Raw genomic sequence first — 19,010 nt, 5'->3', positions numbered from 1 at the left:
AGATAAACTTGTGACAATTAAAACTTTGTGTCGATGACTAGTTTACACATTCAAGCAGAAATGAAACCTTATGTTATCCCAAAATTAATCATGCATTGAGTGGGTGAATCACATTTAACAAAATTATCATCATTGCTATTATTACTCCCCAGTTAGTACAACTTTAACTGAAAGTAACAACCACCAAACCAACAATAATCCTAACTCAAATTTAATAATAATGAAACACATTATCTTGTATATCTCACATAGGGATCCATCAAGTCATGGGGAGTTTGAGGACTAGTTGATTGGATAATTCAGTGATAACAACACACATAAGTTCCTTGCATCTGGTCCTGCCTACTACCCCACCTGAGTCATTTGCCCCCAGCTCAGCTCTTCTCAAACCTCTCATGATGGCTGAAGCATCCATACTTGATTGTGTCTAGAGGCAGAAAAATCAGGGAACTATGAACATATGTTCCCCCACCTGCCAACACTAGCAGAATATCCACATGTTTAATTGGGAATTGAATCAGCTCTTTCTGCATAGTTATAAACTATGGCAATGGGACCTGTACAATTAGATTTTACCTATTGTATGTGATCTGTTGAGCTTGAGATTTGATGTCATGCTTGGACAGTATGTCGGACAGAGAAGGACATCAGAGTTCTACATCCAAACTAAGGAAGAAAGCAATGAATGTTTTATATGCATATGTATATAAATATATTATTTAATAATCTATAACAGTAATTCAAATATAAAACACATTTATGCCTAAGATCTGTGCATATGAATCATATATCAAATTTAAAATATTACATATTCAGGAAACACTGTACAAAAGAAATTGAAAGAGAAGGATGGGGAGGATTTAATGTTCTTTCTTTTAATCTGATGCAATACATCCAAAAATTTAAGCTCTTCTGTACTTGTCATCATTTCTAGAATGATGGCATTCTATGAAATGTCTATGAAAGCATATCACCTATGTACCAAGCTTATTTATTTTGTGATAAAAATATCTACTTTGAAAAATTATAGCAAATTGCATTTTTATACCCTCTCACCTTCCTGGTTATTATCTTACTATTTTACTTAGAAACAGATGCAGTATTTCATTTTATGAGTCCAGTTGAAGATATCCTTCAGTAGAAATACATTCCCCTTAAACAGAAAGATAATAGTCAACTTTAATTTATATGAGCTTTATTTACTTTTCATGTAACATTCACTTTCTTAGATCAAACTTGCAATAAATGAATTCTCATTTTATACACACATGAAAATGAAATTAATTTTATATTTTTTTCTGGCAGGCTAATTTGTTAGTTTATTGTCCAAAGTAAAATTTTACTAGGATTTTTTCCTAATTATAACACTGCACTTGGAGGTACACTTCATTTTCGCAATAACTCTCTGAAGATTTACTTTTTTATCTAATTTATAGAACCAAAGAATGAATTACAATGATCTTAATTATCTTGCCCAAATTTACACAGCCAACAACTGCAATTGGTGTATCCAGACTTCCAGACTACAACTACTTGACATCAAAGCCCATGTTGTTTCAGATGTGTCTTTAACAGGAAGGGATATCAATAAAAATCCAGTAGCTAAATAAGTGGTAAAGCATACTAGATTAAAGTTCCCCTTAGTGTATTCTCTGGGATATTAATAGCTTCTAACATGATGATAAAATGGTTCAATGATAAAATGATTTGAGAATAATGGATTAAAGAATGTTAAGGTATTTTGTATCAGAACTTCTCTGAGACTTTGATTTATTCATGTGTATTATAGCTTTTGAACCTCCAAAGCAATAATATAAAATCATACTTAGCAAAATGACTTCATGGTGGAGTTTTTAATGTTCATTTCTTGTTGATTCTTGGGCAATTGAATTGCTTAAGAAAGCAAGTAAGTGTAACTTTTTCTGCCAAACCTTACTTTTATTTCTCTTCTCTTTGCCTTCCTTTTAGTTATGGATGCATTTTACTTTTGCATATATTTAACTTTGCAATGCATTACTGCATTCATTTGAAATAGTTTATTATCATTTAAAGAGTGTTAAATAATAAGAAAAAATTATCCATTCCTGTGCTCTTCATTACTTTATATAGAGTCAGATTTCTATATGGTATTATTTCTTTTCTGTCTAATGACTTCTATTGAAATTACTTGAAGTAAAAGTTTCCTGGTGATCTATCCTTTCAGCTTTTGTAATTACTAAAAAGTCTTACTTCACTTTAGTTCTTGAGATTTTTAGGCCTTTATGTCTTTGAATGTTCCAATTTGGGTAGGTTCTATTACTATTGTCAAGCTCACTGTTCTTTACCTCTGTAGTATCAAACCTTCTGTTAATGGCATCCAGGAGATTTGTTCATTTTGGGGATGTAGTTTTAGATATTTGGACATGTTCAGGTGTTTGATCTATCTCCTTTTTAACTATTTCTCATTTCTGTACCTAGTATGCTCATTTTTTCTCCAGCATCTTGAACACATCAATATAGTTATAACTAGTTTAATATACTTTTCCATAATTCTATCATTCATGTCATTTGTGTCAGTCTTGGTGAATTTTTTTTCTTTATTGTGAGATGCATTTTCCTATCTCTTTGCCTGGATGGTAATGTTTATTGGATGTTATACATTGTGAATTTTATTGTAATTTACTGGATGCTTTGATTTTTATTCCTGTAAATGCTCTTGATCTTTGTTGTAAAATAAAGTGAATTTATTTGGACTTTTCTTGATTCTTTAATTTTTTTGCTGTTAATATTTGTTATAGAGGATCAGAGCTGTCCAGGCATAATTTATTCCCTACTACTCAGGTAAAACCTTTCTCAGTATTTTAATGCCCCGTTAATTGTGAGGTTTTCCATTTTAAATTGGTGGAAAAAGGACTATTCCCAGCTATATGCAAGTGATATACTCTGTCTGTTTTAGTGGTGGTTTTACTAGAGAGTGGAATCTTTCCACCTCCAAACACAGCAATTCCAAACTGAAAAGCATTTTCACAGTAGATATCAAGACCATGAATATGTTGAAAAAATTTGACACAATAATGCTCCTTCTAGTACTAATTATAAATTCAAAGATAAAAATCCCTTGTGTGACAAGTGTAATTTGAAGAATGTTCATTAAAATACTACTTATGAAGATAAATATTATAAAATAATAATTATAATATCACATAAATAATAGTTTATTTTATAAAAATATACAATATTTACAAAACATGTTTTAAATAATGTTAACTATTTGGAGACTAGTCAAAAGAAAATCTTAATTCAAAAGAGAAATTTCAAAGATTGCCAAACTGCAGATTTGCACATACAAAATATAGGTGCACTTATAACTCAACTCTCTCTTTCTCCTTCTTTCTCCCTTTCTCTCTCTCTCACATACACACATGAAATATGTACATTTACATTTACTGGAATGAAAGGCACCAAAATATTAGCTGTTTTTATTTGCAGATGGTGAATTAATCATGATTTTTATTTTCCGTTTTCTATAACTTCTATTTTTATAAGCAAGATAATATTTTAAAAAGGCTCTCTCAACTGACTGAAATTCACTTGCATATTTTTTTTTTATTGTAAACAAATGGGATACATGTTGTTTCTCTGTTTGTACATGGCGCAAAGGCATACCATTTGTGTAATCATAAATTTACATAGAGTAATGTTGTTTGATTCATTCTGTTATTTTTTCCCTTCCCCCGACCCCTCCCACCCCTCTTTACCCTCTATACAGTACTTCCTTCCTCCATACTTGCCCCCATCCCTAACCCTAACTCTAACCCTAACACTAACCCTTCCCTCGCCCCCATTATGTGTCATCCTCCACTTATTAGCGATATCATTCGTCCTTTGGCTTTTTGAGATTGGCTTATCTCACTTGGCATGATATTCTCCAATTTCATCCATTTGCCTGCAAATGCCATAATTTTATCATTCTTTATGGCTGAGTAATATTCCATTGTATATATGTACCACAGTTTCATTATCCACTCATCAATTGAAGGACATCTAGGTTGGTTCCACAGTCTGGCTATTGTGAATTGAGCAGCTATGAACATTGATGTGGCTGTATCTCTGTAGTATGCTGATTTTAAGTCCTTTGGGTATAGGCCAAGGAGTGGGATAGCTGGGTCAAATGGAGGGTCCATTCCGAGTTTTCAAAGGAATCTCCACACTGCTTTCCAGAGTGGCTGCACTAATTTGCAACCCCACCAGCAATGTATGAGTGTACCTTTCTCCCCACATCCTCGCCAACACCTGTTGTTGCTCGTATTCTTGATAATCGCCATTCTAATTGGGGTGAGATGGAATCTTAGGGTGGTTTTGATTTGCATTTCTCTTATTACTAGAGATGTTGAACATTTTTCCATATGTTTGTTGATTGCTTGTAGATCTTCTTCTGTGAAGTGTCTATTCATTTCCTTAGCCCTTTTGTCCACTGGATTATTTGAATTCTTGGAGTAGAGTTTTTTGAGTTCTTTATAGATTCTGGAGATTAGCGCTCTATCTGAAGTATGATTGGCAAAGATATTCTCCCACTCTGTAGGCTCTTTCTTCGCATTGCTGATAGTTTCCTTTGCTGAGAGAAAGCTTTTTAGTTTGAATCTATCCCAGTTATTGATTCTAGCTTTTATTTCTTGTGCTATGGGAGTCCTGTTAAGGAAGTCTGATCCTAGACCAACAAGGTGAAGATTTGGACCTACTTTTTCTTCTATAATCTGCAGGGTCTCTGGTCTGATTCCGAGGTCCTTAATCCATTTTGAGTTTAGTTTCGTGCATGGTGAGAGATATGGGTTTAGTTTCATTCTGTTGCATATGGATTTCCAATTCTCCCAGCACCATTTGTTGAAGAGGCTATCTTTTCTCCATTGCATATTTTTGGCACCTTTGTCTAGTATGAGAAAATTGTATTGATTTGGGTTTGTGTCCGTGTCCTCTATTCTGTACCACTGATCTACCTTTCTATTTTGGTACCAATACATGCAGTTTTTGTTACTATTGCTTTGTAGTAGAGTTGAAGATCTGGTATTGCAATACCCCCTGTTTCACTCTTCCTGCTAAGGATTGCTTTAGCTATTCTGGGTTTCTTATTCTTCCAGATGAATTTCATAATTGCTTGCTCTATTTCTGTAAGGTACGTCATTGGGATTTTAATTGGAATTGCATTGAATTTGTATAGCACTTTAGGTAGTATGGCCATTTTGACAATATTAATTCTGCCTATCCAAGAACATGGAAGATCTTTCCATCTTCTAAGGTGTTCTTTAATTACTTTCTTTAGTGTTCTGTAATTCTCATTGTAGAGGTCTTTCACCTCTTTTGTGAGATTGATTCCCAAGTATTTTATTTTTTTCGAGGCTATTGTGAATGGGGAAGTTTTCCTAATTTCTCTTTCTGAAGATTCATCACTTATGTATAAAAATGCATTGGATTTATGGGCATTGATCTTGTAACCTGCTACTTTACTGAATTCACTTATGAGTTCTAAGAGTTTTCTGGTGGAATTTCCAGGTTCCTCTAAATATATAATCATGTCATCAGCGAACAGGGATAGTTTGAGTTCTTCTTTTCCAATTCGTATCCCTTTAATTTCTTTGGTTTGTCTAATTGCTCTGGCCAGAGTCTCAAGAACGATGTTGAATAGAAGTTGTGAAAGAGGGCATCCCTGCCTTGTTCCAGTTTTTAGGGGGAATGTTTTCAGTTTTTCACCATTTAGAATGATATTAGCCATGGGCTTAGCATAAAAGGCCTTTACAATGTTAAGGAATGTTCCCACTATCCCTATTTTTTCTAGTGTTTTGAGCATGAAGGAGCGCTGTATTTTATCAAATGCTTTTTCTGCATCTATTGAAATAATCATGAGATTCTTGACTTTAAGTCTATTAATGTGGTGAATTACGTTTATTGATTTCCTGATGTTGAACCAACCTTGCATCCCTGGGATGAAACCCACTTGATCATGGTGCACTATCTTTTTAATATGTTTTTGTATGCGATTTGCTAAAATTTTGTTGAGAATTTTTGCGTCGATGTTCATTAAGGATATTGGTCTGAAATTTTCTTTCCTTGATGAGTCTCTTTCTGGTTTAGGTATCAGTGTGATATTGGCTTCATAGAATGAGTTTGGGAGGGTTCCCTCCTCTTCTATTTTATGGAATACTTTGAGAAGTATTGGAATGAGCTCTTCTTTAAAGGTTTTGTAGAACTCGGCTGAGAACCCATCTGGTCCCGGACTTTTCTTTGTTGGTAGGCTTTTGATGACTTCTTCTATTTCAGTACTTGAAATTGGTCTATTTAAATTGTTTATGTCCTCCTCGTTCAGTTTAGGCAATTCATATGTCTCTAGAAACCTGTTAATGTCTTCGAAATTTTCTATTTTGTTGGAGTATAGATTTTCAAAATAGCTTCTAATTATGTTTTGTATTTCAATCCTGTCTGTTGTGATATTTCCTTGTTCATTCCGAATTTTAGTGATTTGGGTTTTCTCTCGTCTTCTCTTTGTTAGTGTGGCTAAAGGTTTATCAATTTTGTTTATTTTTTCGAAGAACCAACTATTTATTTTGTCAATTTTTAGTATTGTTTCTTTTGTTGCAATTTCATTGATTTCAGCTCTGACTTTAACTATTTCCTGTCTTCTACTACTTTTGGTGCTGCTCTGTTCTTCTTTTTCTAGGGCTTTGCGCTGTAGTGTTAGGTCGTTTATTTGTTGAGTTTTACTTCTTTTATTAAATGCGCTCCATGAAATAAATTTCCCTCTAAGTACTGCTTTCATAGTGTCCCAGAGATTTTGATATGATGTTTCTTTGTTCTCATTTACCTCTAAGAATTTTTTAATTTCCTTCCTAATATCTTCTGTTATCCATTCATCATATAATAGCATATTGTTTAATCTCCAGATGTTGGAATAGTTTCTGTGTTTTACTCTTTCATTTATTTCTAACTTGAATCCATTATGATCTGATAGAATACATGGTAGTGTCTCTATCTTCTTGTATTTGCTAACATTAGCTTTGTGGCATAATATATGGTCTATTTTAGAGAAGGATCCATGTGCTGCTGAGAAGAAAGTGTATTCGCTCTTGGTTGGATGGTATATTCTATAAATGTTCGTTAAGTCTAAATTATTGATTGTGTTATTGAGATCTATGGTTTCTTTGTTCAATTTTTGTCTGGAAGATCTGTCCAGTGGTAAGAGAGGCGTGTTAAAATCACCTAGTATTATTGTGTTATGGTCTATTTGATTTCTGAAATTGAGAAGGATTTGTTTGACATACATGGATGAGCCACTGTTTGGGGCATAGATGTTTATGATTGTTATATCTTGCTGATTTATGCTTCCCTTAAGCAGTATGAAATGACCTTCTTTATCCCTTCTGACTAACTTGGGCTTGAAGTCCACATTATCGGAAATGAGGATGGATACTCCAGCTTTTTTGCTGAGTCCATGCGCATGGTATGTTTTTCCCCATCCTTTCACCTTTAGTCTTTTTCTATGAGGTGAGTCTCTTGCAGGCAACATATTGTTGGATCTTTCTTTTTATCCAATCTGCCAGTCTATGTCTTTTGATTGATGAATTCAGGCCATTAACATTCAGGGTAATTATAGAGATATGATTTGGTTTCCCGGTCATTTGGTTCATTTTTTAAATTTTATTTATTTATTTGTTTGACACAACTTGTTTCTTCCTTTATTTGACAATTCCTTTAGGATAATTCCTCCCTTTGCTGATTTGCTTCTTTGTTTTTCATCTCTTCCTCATGGAATATTTTGCTGAGAATGTTCTGTAATGCTGGCTTTCTTTTTGTAAATTCTTTTAGCTTTTGTTTATCATGGAAGGATTTTATTTCATCGTCAAATTTGAAGGTAAGTTTTGCTGGGTATAAGATTCTTGGTTGGCATCCATTTTCTTTCAGGGCTTGAAAAATGTTGTTCCAGACCCTTCTAGCTTTTAGGGTCTGGATTGAAAAGTCTGCTGGTATCCGTATTGGTTTCCCCCTGAATGTAATTTGGTTCTTTTCTTTCACAGCCTTTAAAATTCTGTCTTTATTTTGTATGTTAGGTATTTTCATTATAATGTGCCTTGGTGTGGGTCTGTTGTAATTTTGTATATTTGGAGTCCTATAAGCCTCTTGAACTTGATTTTCCATTTCATTCTTCAGATTTGGGAAATTTTCTGATATTATTTCATTGAATAAATTGTTTATTCCTTTGGCTTGTTTCTCTAGGCCTTCCTCAATCCCAATAATTCTTAAATTTGGCCTTTTCATGATATCCCATAGTTCTTGTAGATTCTGTTCATGATTTCTTACCATCTTCTCTGTTTGTTCAACTTTGTTTTCAAGGTAAATATTTTGTCTTCAATGTCTGAAGTTCTGTCTTCCAGGTGTTCTATCGTACTGGATATGCTTTCTATGGAGTTCTTAATTTGGTTTATTGTTTCCTTCATGTCAAGGATTTCTGTTTGGTTTCTTTTCAATATCTCTAACTCTTTATTGAAATGATCTTTTGCTTCCTGTATTTGCTCTTTTAACTGTCGATTGGTGCGATCATTCAATGCTTGCATTTGCTCTTTCATTTCATCGTTTACTTCTCTGATCATTTTAATTATGTACATTCTGAACTCCTTTTCTGTCATTTCTTCTGCCATGCTGTCATTGGGTTTAACATCTAGATTTGTTTGCAGCATTTTCTTTCCTTGTTTTCTCATATTGTTCAGGTATCAGTGGACCGCTGAGATATTGCAGATTTCCTCTATTGATACAATGCCCTGAAGATTTCTATATATATCCCCCCTTAGCCTTCAGTAGCCTGAAGTCTTGGAGGAAGTTGATAATGCGGTGCTCCACAAGGAAGCTGCCTCTCTAGGAGTGGTGGCCTTCAGGTGGGGTATAATCCCTGCTAGTGGGCAGAGGTGCCTCCACTTGTTGACCAATGGTCATCCAAAGGGGACCTAGGCTGCAGGCTGAGGCAAGGCCTGTTTGGGCCTGAGTCTCTGGTTTTACCGTCCTTGTGGGAAAACCTCACCCAGCAGGGAAGACTCACCTGGTGGGGAGGTCTCGCTGGTCAGTTCCCTCCTAGAGGTTTCCCTCAATTTACAGCTACCACCTGGGCTGGGCTGCCTTCCTCTGCAAAGTTCCCAGGGGCCCGGCCCTACCTCCTGGGCCTGGGAGCCTCACCCTTCGCAGATGAATCTCCTTAGGCTGCCCCTCCTCAGAGAATCTGCCCGTAGGCCTGGAACCTTCGCTCCGCCCTAAGCCTGTCTCTGTGCGGCTCTTCCACCAAGAAGCCTCCTAGATCCTGGGACCCTGCTCTGCACCTAATTGCCTGGCTATGCGGCCCCTCCTCTGAGCAGCCACCTGGGGCCCCGTACAATCGTTCTGAGACCCAGAGACCCACCACACGCCTCTTCCTCCAGACAGCCGCCCAGTATTCCGGTGCGGTCACTGGGAGTCCAAGAAACTCACTGTGTGCCTCCACCTCCCACCAACCACCCGTAGCCCTGGGCAATCAATCACTCCGAGTCGAAGTGACCCTCCCCGTTCCTCCTCCTTCTCCAGATAACTCCCCGAGTGTTCAGGAGCGGTCGCTCTGAGTGGCTCTGAATCCACGTGACCCGCAGTACGGATCCTCTGAGCAACCACCCGGAGCTCTGGTGCAGCCACTCAAGACCAAGCGACCCACCACGCTTCTCTTCCAGGCAGCCCTCCTGTGTTCAGGCGCTGTCACTTTAAGTCCAAACAACTCACCACTCGCCTTCTCCTCTGAGCAGCCGCCTGGAGCGCTAATGCAGTCACTGGGAGTCCACACGACCCGCCACGCTCCTCCTCCTCCTCCTACTCCTCCAGGCAGGCCCCGGTGTTCAGAAGTGGTCTGAGTCCAAACAGCTCGCCACGCAGCCCCTCCTCTGGCAACCGCCTGTAGCTCTGGTGTAGTCACCCCGAATGCAAGCGGCCGCGCTCCTCTTCCTCCTCCTCGTCCTCAGGGCAGGCCCCGGTGTTCAGAAGCGTCGTTCTGAGTCCAAACAGCTCGCTGCGCAGCTTCTCCTCTGGCAACTGCCTGTAGCTCTGGTGCAGTCACTCCAAATCCAAGTGACCACGTTCCTCCTCCTCCTCCTCAGGGCAGGCCCCGGTGTCCTGAGTCCACACAGCTCTCCTCGCCACTCCTCCCTGGGCAGCCGCTGGAGCCCCAGTGGTTGTTCCGAGTCCCAGCGCTGTGCTGAGCGGCCTCCTTTTCGGCGCTCCCAGTTGTCCGAGTTCACTGCTCCAGCGCGGGGCTGCAGATCATTCTTTATGGAAGAGAAGCATGCTTATGTTCTTAAAGGAGACCCTTCCACAAAGTCCCTCACTTGCATATTTTTAAGTGAGGTATAAATGTTATAGAGGGGTAATATAAAGTAGGCACTCTCCTAGATTCATACCCCCTGACCAAGAATGAAAAGTTCTTCACATCCACTATCCTTGCTGCTTTACCCTCAATCCCTTTGTCTTCTTCTAGTTCTGATGCATGCAACTATAAAAAATCACTTATGTGAGATTTTCTCTTCTTCAACCCTATCTCCTAACCATTGATATCATTGGATAGTACCATAATCTTGAGCTTTTTGAAGGTGCTGTTTTTTCTCCAAATTTAGAGTGGAATAGGATCATTATGTAGTAAATATTCAATATCTTTTTCTATTTCTAAACACTGATATTTCATATCTTTTCTATTTTCAGCAATTCTCTTTAACCCTGAGAGTTTTGTCTCTATTATATTAATTTCTCATCTGAGGGAAAAATACCTTCATTTTCATCAGGGAAATTGCTTCTTACAGAGTGACAAAATGTCTCTTTTCCCTTTGGATCAATAGAAATGTGTTATTTTTTAAAAAATTAGATATTTTTTTAAAAATAAGAAAATTTCTACTAGTTTTTTTCATTAATTTACCAGTGGCCTTATTTTATTCTCTGTCCTTTTGTATTATCTTACGACAGGTGGATTCATTGGACAATTACAACACTTTATTCTGCCAGCATGTTTTCTTTAGTGTACACAATGTTTTCTTTCTTTCTTTTTTTTTTTTCTTTTTTTGCTGGACCTTTTATAAATCATAAGATATCTCTTGAGAGTCCTGATTTCTATCTTTTCTTATCATATTGGGAAATGTTCAACCCTCATTACACCATACAAAAATTGTCTAGAGGAAGCCTGGCACAGTCACATGCCTGTAAACCCAGTGGCTCCAGAAACTGAGGGAGGAAGATCAGGAGTTTCAAGCCATCCTCAGTAAAAGATGATCCTTCCTTCATTTTCCTTTCTATAGCCACATGATTCCATTGCCATAGCATCCCAGCTCATTCTGATTACTTTGATCAAACTCGAAAGAAGAAGCGCCAGAAACAGTAAACACTGCTACCTTCAAGTATCCAAAGGTCGGCTCTCCTGCCTGTAGTCCAGATCAAAGAACCCATCAGATTACATGAAATTTTCAGTAGAAAGTAGAAGTTTGTATCTGAACTTGAATTCTAATCTTCAAACTACTTGCTCTTCTCCCTTCCCATTTTATTTAAAGACAACAAATCCTCATATAAGTTCAAAACCATAATTTGTTTGTCCTATTAAATATTTCCATGATTCTTTATATCAATGAAATATCATATTAACTAATTTTTCCTCATGAAAATTCTTCAATATACTCCCTTCCTGACAACCTTAACATCTGTCAAATATAATAAACTAAACATTTCTCTTTAATATGCAGCAATACATCTTTTAATTTTTCATTCATTCCTTCAACAGTCTTTATGCCTGTTTTCTTCATTGCCTATAATAATTATTTCAGATTTCTCTGAAACAAATGTTAGATATTTAATGTTTTAAATCTTATTCATGTTTAGTTACATTCCCTAGAGCCATAATTTACTGGAGTAGAACAAACACCATAAAGTTTGTTGTAAGTTACACATCCAACCACTTTGGTGCTTAATTTAAGAGTGTTTTCATTGCTTAAAATGCTCTTACTTATCTTTTTAATTAGGCAATTGCTGTCTTGATCAGTGTGTCTCTTTTCTATTGCTTTCAAAGTTTGTGCATTTCTCCGTCCTTGGTCTGTGCAGGTGAATTGCCTTTTTTCTTCATACCTGCCACTCCTATCATGTATTGATGAAACAAGAACAGAGGCTGTATTTTTCTGTCCTCCACTCCCAGAAGAGTGATGGGCTCACAATAAATACTCAAATGTTAAGAATGAATGTTCATAGCTGCTCAATTCACAATAGCCAGACTGTGGAACCAACCTAGATGTCCTTCAATTGATGAATGGATAAAGAAACTGTGGTATATGTATACAATGGAATATTACTCAGCCATGAAGAATGATAAAATTATGACATTTGCAGGCAAATGGATGAAATTGGAGAATATCATGCCAAGTGAGATAAGCCAATCTCAAAAAGCCAAAGGACGAATGATATCGCTAATAAGTGGATGATGACACATAATGGGGGGAGGGAAGGGTTAGTGTTAGGTTTAGAGTTAGGGTTAGAGAGGGGGGCAAGAATGGAGGAAGGAAGGACTGTATAGAGGGAAAAGAGGGGTGGGAGGGGTGGGGGGGAAGGGAAAAAATAACAGAATGAATCAAACAACATTACTCTATGTAAATTTATGATTACACAAATGGTATGCCTTTATGCCATGTACAAACAGAGAAACAACATGTATCCCATTTGTTTACAATAAAAAGAAAGAATGAATGAATTATTGAATGTGAAATGTAGTTTTTTTTTTTCTCACCCATTTATCTTTGCTCTGTGTATGTAATTACACTACATAAACTTCAAAAAAGCCCATGCTTTTCACATCCTATGATTTCTCAATGTCCTCAGCACAGAGCATATAGAAGGTATGAAAATTATTATACAACCAGACGGACACAATGACAGTACATTGTTTAGAACAGAGGGCCAGTGTAAACAACCAATATGGTCAAACTTGTTTGTGCTGGTTGAATGACATCATTGATCACCACAATAGAAAATTCCTAACTCATGTTTCATTGTGCCTGCATGTTCTTTTCTTTACAGAGGTGTCCAGTGTGGAAAATGAAGAGTACAGAAGGCGGCAATTCAACATGCTAATATGTGTAGGAGAAAAAGTCATACTTGGGTTTCAAGGCAATGTAGATATTGCTAACTTTATGAATTGTCCATCCCCAACTTTTGTGCGTTTGTGAATGTGCATACTACACTTTGGGTGGCATGTTTAATTGAATTTCTTAAAATTCAATAACAAGCACTATAATTTAAAACTTCTTTCTATACTTTTGGCATATGTATGAAATAATCCTGAAAAAGGGAGAATTGTATTGAGAAGTAATTCTGCCGTGCATTTTCTGTAAACATGCTTTATAGAAATTGCTTTCAGTAATCAGAAAGTCTAAATGTTGGTTATAGTTCAATACCTTCATGATAGTTATACCAATATTCTCCTAATTCACTTTAATGAGCCAGAGTTGCTGAAAACCCAATTAAAATACAAGAAATAGAGACATTATTCAGTAATTTTCATTCCACTGGCAACAACAAATATAAAGTTTATTGTGGAGGATCTAATAGGAAAATCTTACAGCATTTTACTGCTGATGGAACATATGTATTGTAAATTCATCTCTGTTTCCCCTGGTGTATGTTTCACACTTTTTAGTTGTTGATTCATTTTAACATTCTCTGAGGTAAGTTAAAAAACCCTTGTTCAGGAGTTTAAAAAATTGTAACACTATATGTTTTATAAAAAGGCGATTTATTAGATTGGCTTACATAATCAGAAACTGGATATTTCCACAATGGCCATCTGCAGGCTGGAGAGCTGGAGGAAGCCGTAGCTGCTCAATCCAAGAAACTGAAGACTTACAGCAAGGTGGATCAATAATGCTTCCCAGTCCCAGACAGAAGGCTTGGAAACTCCCTAGAGAGTAGTCGATTTCATCTTGAAAGAGAGAGGGAAATGGAGTCTGATGTCCTCAGGTTATCTCTACAACAATAGAGCCTCCTGCTTCAGAAGAATCCAGAGTGCATCTCCTTCTTTCTTATTCTTCTACTTTTTTGTTTCATCAAGACCCCCAATGTACTGCGCTATACTGCCCACACTTAAGGTCAATAGGGAAAGACAAACATGAGTGATAGGAACATAAAGATAAGTGATTAATTCTATAAAATTGACCCACTGTGCTGACATCCCCTGTCTCATGCTTTCTCTTTTAAAAAGTAAATTATCTGCAGCTCTGCCTAACTTAAGTTCACAGGATATATGACATTCCTTAGCAAACTACATGGTATCTGCAGGAAAAATGCAGGCCTCTGAATTGCCAATAAGAACACAAGTTACATTGAAAGATGGGACTTTTGTGATCCTTACACAGATCTGACCCCAGAACTCAAGAAGATAAGAGTAATTCCCCCTAACCATAAAATCTGTAAAAAACAGATTCCTGTTAGAACTAGTCAGCATGGGTCATAGTGACTTTGAGTTGTGATGGCTGTAGGGACTGGAAAGTCTCATATCATCTTGCTGCCAGTCAAAAAGACAGGAGGTAGAACTCTTGAAATTTCCCTGGGACAGCCAATAAAACTGGAGGGCAGGAGAAACATATTGTCTCTCTTCTCTCTGAGAGGGCTCACTCTCTTCCTTGAGAATGTTCCCTTTTCTGCTTTTCCAACCCTTCTAATAAACCTGTTACTCTGAGCAGCATATCTGATCTTTCTGAATTGATGACAAGAAGTGAGGCTTTACTGGGGGAGAGGGCTTTGTGCAGCCTCAGTTTCTTGGAAGGTCCCAATCCTCTGACAGGATATGTCTGACCCTCAGTTCACTGTCTCACATGCCAATCATTCCTAGAAATACTCTCATTGGCACACATAGAAGCCTTTTAATCTTAGGCATTTCTTGTTCCTGTGATTGACAATTCAGATTAACCATCCATATCCTTAGGATATTAACCATAATATCCTAAGGCCAAACTCTCACATTTGGACGAGGACAAAGTGATTGCAGAGTTATAGAAAAATCTAATAGAAACTAATGAATTAGAGTTAAACTAAAAGATGATAAACCACTTATATATTTACTTATTTGAGAAATATGTTTGTTTTTTAGGACTATGAATTGTGTTCTTTTAGGGTCTGGAATGAAATAGTGTATTGATACTTCTGTTATCTGGGCCTTAATTACCTGCTTTCTTTGCTCCTGTCTCTTGCTTTTTCCCTTTCATCTGTGCCTCCTTCCATCAGCTCCCTTAACAACTGACTCCTTTCCACCATCCTTCAATATTTCCTGACATATGAGGCTACCCAGAATATCTTGGAAGTAGACAGTGGAGAAATACTTTAAATTAATATGGAATGAAAAGATAAAAATTGTTCTCAGCAGGAATATTTGTGCAAAGAGGGAGTGAAGAGGTGAGTGAGCTTTTAGAAATTCCTTGTGACTAGGCTAGTGTTGTTTAGGAAAACAATTGTTAATTTGAGTTTGAATTTGTTTTTCCTATTATATTATCATGCTCCTTTGCTGCTGTGAATCGCTGGCAACTTCATTTCTTAACTATCTTTCCATGGTAATCTTTTTAAAAGTTTTTAAAGTATGGCATAGTCAAATCTGTTTTCAACATTTAAAAAAAAATATTCCCCGGCTAAAGAGAGAATTTCAGTAAGTCAGTTATACTAAGATATTTAATGTTAAATTTTGTCACATTGAGTTAAGCTTTAAAGGGTCACATACCATTGCATTTTTTCAGAAATTTTTCACTCTCAAGGCCAATGTTTATCCTCTTGGAAGAGCCATCACCCATTTTAAAATGCACTTTCTATGCAATAGCAACAATGCAAAATAGACACTACTTTTGAGAAAAAGAAATGACCCATAAATGCACACTATTCAGAAAACACAAGCATTCAAATAATGTGATTAAAAGAAATTCATTATTATGCTCTTACAAAACAACTTGTAAATATTATTTTACTTAATAATTGTTTTTTTTTTTTTTTTTTGCTTGAATCCATCTTTATTTTATCAATTGAAAAAAACTGAGTACTTTTTATATTCTTGGCAGAGTTCTAGATCTTGGTGAAACAATGATTAATAGACTAAAAAATGGGCTTTCCCTTGGGAAGATGGACTCCAGAAAAGGAAGATAACTAAGAAATCAATTAATTTAAACAACTTCCAGAATTTTGACAATAAAGCACATTGCTGGGTCAGTACTCAAGTAACTTTGGGGAAGAGAAAGAGTTATTATAAAATTCAGGAAGCTAAAAATAGGAACTGTACTTTTGTTAACTGAAGAAAATCCGGTGTGGGAGGCAGCCTAATCTGGAGTCTCAAATTGGAGGCACTTCAAAATGAATAAATATTGATGCAAAAGATAGGCTAGAGGGTGTAAAAAGTAGGTGAAGGATCAGGGAAGAGAGGCCTCCACTTTATAGTGTCTCCATATACACATATGTGTGTATATATCATTTATAGATTTAATATGTATTATCTTAAGATAACAATTTCAGGATTTATTTAACATTTTAACTTTTTTTTATATTTTCTGTTTCATTACTTTTAATGTTAGAAGTGCAGTCATTATTTCAGCTAGACTCTGTCTTACAAAAAAAAAAAAAGAGAGAGAGAGAGAGAGAGAGAGAGAGATCTGGACATGTGGTTCAATAGTAAAGCCTCCTTGGGTTCAAACTTCAGTACCAAAGATTAAAAAAACAAAAAAGTTTCATGTAATAAAATAATTTGCATACAATCAAAGTCCTCTGTTGTATTTACATTGCTCTCTTACTTTGGGGTAGGATTATAAAAGAAGACAAATTTATTATATTTTGTATTATGATGTTGATAAAAGTATCTTATCTCTAGTTTCATATGAATTAGGTATCCATAAGAATTGCAATTATTTTTTCTAAAAAAGTTAAATTTTAGAGAATTTGAATATGAAGAGTATATAAAAATTGAATATTTTCTCTTTCTGAAACTGGATTCTTTAGCAAAAAAAACCAATAAAAACTGTTTTCTATGAAATGTAGTCACTCATGCACCTAAACACACATGTACACACAAAAACACATATACAAATAAATCAATCATTTGATTTATTTTAAGCATTAATTATTCAATAAAAGATGAGTATATTAACTAACTCAAAAATCACCTATGAATAATGGTATATTCATATAATACTTTCGATTCAACAACAATGTAATATGCATAAATGCTAAAAAAATGCCTGAACCCTGAAAATATTATGCAAGTGAAAAAGTATGGATACAAGGTTTACATTTTGATTATGGATGAGTACATTTATATGAATTATACTTTAGACAATTTCATAGGGAAGAAAACCAGGTTAGAAGTTTGCAGATGTGATTCAGGAGTAGAGAGCTTGCCTGGCATGCCTGAGACTCTGAATTCAATCCAGCATAGAAAAAAAAAATGGAAGAAAAGAAAAGTAGATTCATGGTTACAAGAGATGGAAGAAGGGGAGACAGGGAAGTGACTTCTAATAGGTACAAGTTTCTTTTGGGAGTCATAAAAATGTTCTGAAATTTGTTAGTGGTGGCTACTTTGTGAATATTTTTTAAAAAATTGAACTGAACAACTTAAAATGGTGAATTTTCCAATATGCAAATAAAACTCCGTAAGTAGGAACACAAAGCAAATGTTTTTTAACAAAACATATTCCTTTAGACTTTATTTAGTTTCTTAAAAGGTATGAAATTGCATTTGTTTGGCATCATTCCCTGACCCCAAGTGTTACTAAAGGAATTAAAAATTATAAACATAAATGCCCATTCTATTTATCCATTCTATTTATGTACCTACCTATCCATCATCATTATTATATATTATCTATCTAAAATGAATAAAATAAAACAGCAACCACAGTTGGTCACTTGGTAACTTTGAGAATCCATGAGCTAGCTTTTTTCAGTTTTTTATTCTACTTAATGGCTTTACTTATATGTCTGTTTTTTAGCTTTCTGTTTTGTTCATCTTTACTACTTTTTTCTCACATTACAGAACTGTGCAGTCTGCAAAGATATGATGTCCTATTATATTGTCAGTTGAAAAAGAAGATTTGTGCAAATGAAAGTTCATGAGATTTGTCTTCAGGGATCCATTCCTACATGTTATATAAAATACAGACTTCTAGTAAAGTGACATTTAGGAATACTCACGCACACATCCATTTCAACTAATAAGTCAAGTTTTACTTATGTAATGTATTCCCATCACATGGCAGTCATAAAAGTAAGTGTGCTCTCAGAAATAAGTGCTATTACAATAAAATATTCTGCAATAAAACAATACGCAGCAAAAATATAAAAGCATAAAAAGTATTGTGCTCTTGGTGCCTAATTTACCAACACTTCAGATCAGCAAAATTTTTGAAGATTCATTATTTTTTTAAAGTTTCCTTTTTAACAAATTCTATTCAGAATATATTTGACCCAAATTATATAGTATTCCCTGAATGGTAATGGATTAAGTCAAAGAGAGAGAAAGGATGCACTGAAAGATGAATGAGTGATCTTCAATAGAGTGTAACAGGAATGTATATACTGTAGCACCGATACAGTGCTCCTATTCTCAGATTAATAACATTGAGTAATATTCTTTTTGATATATTCTCTTTAAAAATTATATTATCAGGAAATATACAAGGAAAAAGACAGCATGACCTCTTCATTCGCAGCATCAGGCGGATGCCCTGGACTAAAAGAAGGAAGGCAGATCAGCTGGTTGAATCTTCTTATCATTATAGTAACTTCTGCCTAAATAGACTATGTTTGCCAGAAGCAGGTTTCTGATCAATTGAATAGTCTTTGCACAGTGGCTTTTTGCAGATTTACTAATAGAAAATAAACCCCAAATCTAAGGATTTATAGTCGTAGATCTCTGGAAATTGTTAGATAAGTTGGCTATAAATAGGCAGGTTTGGGAAGGCAAATGTCTCCTGATTTGGAGGCTA

Source organism: Sciurus vulgaris, assembly GCF_902686455.1.
Source record: "Sciurus vulgaris genome assembly, chromosome: 9".
Lineage (NCBI taxonomy): Eukaryota > Metazoa > Chordata > Mammalia > Rodentia > Sciuridae > Sciurus > Sciurus vulgaris.
The sequence above is the reverse complement of the archived record's forward strand: the minus strand, read 5'-3'. Positions refer to the sequence as shown.